This window comes from Etheostoma spectabile, chromosome 6 (assembly GCF_008692095.1).
Source record: "Etheostoma spectabile isolate EspeVRDwgs_2016 chromosome 6, UIUC_Espe_1.0, whole genome shotgun sequence".
Lineage (NCBI taxonomy): Eukaryota > Metazoa > Chordata > Actinopteri > Perciformes > Percidae > Etheostoma > Etheostoma spectabile.
The window spans coordinates 21,341,526-21,344,033 of NC_045738.1; the positions used below are offsets into that span (position 1 = coordinate 21,341,526).

A 2,508-nucleotide genomic window follows, 5' to 3' on the forward strand; every position below is an offset into this window, starting at 1 on the left:
TCTTGGGAGCGCTTTAAAACCTATTTTATACAGTCTGTTTAAAACTCACAGAAGAAAGTTGGCTTGTAAAATTAAATGAGAATAAAAGTCATTTAAAAAAAATAAATAATAATTTTTAGTTTTTTTAATTCAAACTCTGTCCAACCATTCCGTCTCCAAATCTTTTATACAGAATTGCGAGTGGGAATAACAGCGTAAATGTTGGCTATCCTTTTCCCACAAATGTCGGTTCAGCTCTGTTATAACATCCGTTGCCAGCTTAACAACGGAAAAACACCCCATTCCGTCTCCAGGGTTTCCCCCTGAAAAGTTGTTCGGCCCGGTGGCAGGTGTCTTTTTTTGACGAGGGCCCGGCTGGGGCCAGTCTCAGACTGATGGCAGCATTAGCCAAATAGTTTCTGTGACAAAAGAATCATGGACAGAATTGCGAAATTGAGAATTTAAAAAAACACTATGAGACAGATTTAATAGGGCTCTACATTGAGTCAATGCTAAAAGCTAACTGGAGATTTGAAAATATGACTACGTCCAAGTTTCTAACCAAGCCGCCCCATTGTTACTACTTTAAAAAAAAACATATTAAAAATACATTCAAGATTTTTTCCCCAAGTGGCTTAGGCCTGACGGGGGGATTCTTAGGCCCTATGGGCCACCAGGCTTGCAATACACTGAGGGGAAACCCAGGTTTCCATACCTATTATTATTATTATTATTATTATTATTATTATTATTATACAGAACGGCAAGGCGAATGCAACTTTCCCGCCTTGAACAGGTTGTGTGAAAGGGATTTAAGATTCCTTTTCCCCAGGAATCTACTGCAGCTGGACTATAAGCCTTTTCATCCTCTGCAACAGCTGGTGTCATTGGTTTGGGTAAATGTGGTAGCCGGGGCTAAATGGCATTATAGGACAAACCACTCCTATCATTAGTTGCGTTGTTGTTTTAAAGTTGTAGGCTGGTGCCCTACTGTATGCTTCCTTGTAAAAGAGAGCAGAGTGGTTATTTTGGTTAAATAGATGTTATTATCATGGTAAAGATGGAACCTTTGGGATGCCCTGGTGACCTGGGATTACAGCGTCACAATGTGAAAGGCTGTTAAAGTCTACCAGCCTGTTGGCATTGGTCTAGTTTTGTTGTGGTTAATACACTAACAATTATAATTGATCAATGTAAAAAGAATTGTCTGTAGTAGCTGCTTCAAATGAAGGATACATGCAGACTAGACTGTTATTGTTAACATTAGTTGACACCCTGGTTCATAAAAAGGATTTTTTACATCTTTAAATTTATACAACTGTTGATCAAAGTTGGCTGCTTGCTACTAACCTCACACACCTGCACCCGCACAATCACCTATACACACATCGGCACATCCTTCAGTCACTGATTCTGTGTATTTGACTGAGTAGCCTGTGTCCCCATGCGTATGTGTATGCAGCGCACTCAGCCAGAAAGCTCATCAATGGCTGTAAGATTTTGCTGAATGTTACTATGGTAACTGCAGTGAAATTGCTTCATAAGAGAGTAAATTATTCATGTGTAGGGTGACATAAAACAGAGGATGAAGAGCATGGAAATAAGGAGATATACAGTCTCTTTCTGTTTTCATCCTGCTCCATGTCTCATCCGCCTCTCACACTGCTTCAGTCTCCATACCTCTCGCCCATCAGTGTCAGAGCCTTGTCATAAATGTATTTATACAGAATTAACATCATCACAGCCTTTCATCATAGAGAGCCTTTGTGTTTTGCATAGACATTGTTTTGTCCGGCAGCTTAACTGGTGTGCTTGCGTGCGTGCGTGCGTGCGTGTGTGCGTGCGTACGAAGTGGTTAGCCTCTTAAAATCTGAATGTGCATCCGAGCCATGGAAACAGTTCATCCCAGGCTCTATTTGAATCTGAACCCTCATCCGCTTCTGTCCACACGTTTGATTTGAATGATAATCAGCATTCAAATGGTTCTGCAGCTGGCTTCAAGGGAGGAAATGGGAGTGGATGAGAGAGAGAAACTGTGGAAGCATCTGCCTGCTTCAAACAAACTTCTGTTCACGAATCAATTGGCCAATCATAATGCACAGCCCAGTTGCTCTTACCTTTTCTGAACTATAGCTGATATTTGAGGTTGCACAAAAAACTGGTGTGGGATTATGAACACAAAGTCACGCAAATGAGTATATTCTTTATTTATAACTTTATAAAGTTATTAAAGTTGTAGAACATGGTGGTCACTGGGAATGTTATACCTATGGTCAATGGGAATGTTATATCTAAACTGTTATTACTATTTACTAGATAGATAAATGCACCTCCATTGCCACTTACTTTCCTTTTCCTTACCATTTATATGTAAAAGACTTTAAAGTCTCTTGATTTTCTCCTTTGCAGGACTTCCAGTAGCTACTTCATAGTAAAGGGCTTTCAGAGTTACCTCCATGTTTCATGTCTTTTTTTAAATCCACACTAGCTGTGTGTGTGTGTGTGTGTGTGTGTGTGTGTGTGTGTGTG

General features: G+C 40.1%; 1 protein-coding gene and 1 long non-coding RNA gene across 3 annotated transcripts in view; one reads left to right on the top strand and one right to left on the bottom strand.

Moving 5' to 3' along the window:
- The window catches only part of ncalda (neurocalcin delta a), a 97,079-nt gene that overhangs the window by 69,864 nt on the left and 24,707 nt on the right, over positions 1 to 2,508 (top strand). The gene's annotated exons all lie outside the window — the stretch shown is intronic.
- The window catches only part of LOC116690658 (uncharacterized), a 14,096-nt gene that overhangs the window by 9,718 nt on the left and 1,870 nt on the right, over positions 1 to 2,508 (bottom strand). Inside the window, exon 2 of the long non-coding RNA XR_004332325.1 lies at positions 1,641 to 1,644. This is a non-coding gene — a long non-coding RNA (uncharacterized LOC116690658). The remainder of the gene's footprint in view (positions 1 to 1,640; positions 1,645 to 2,508) is intronic.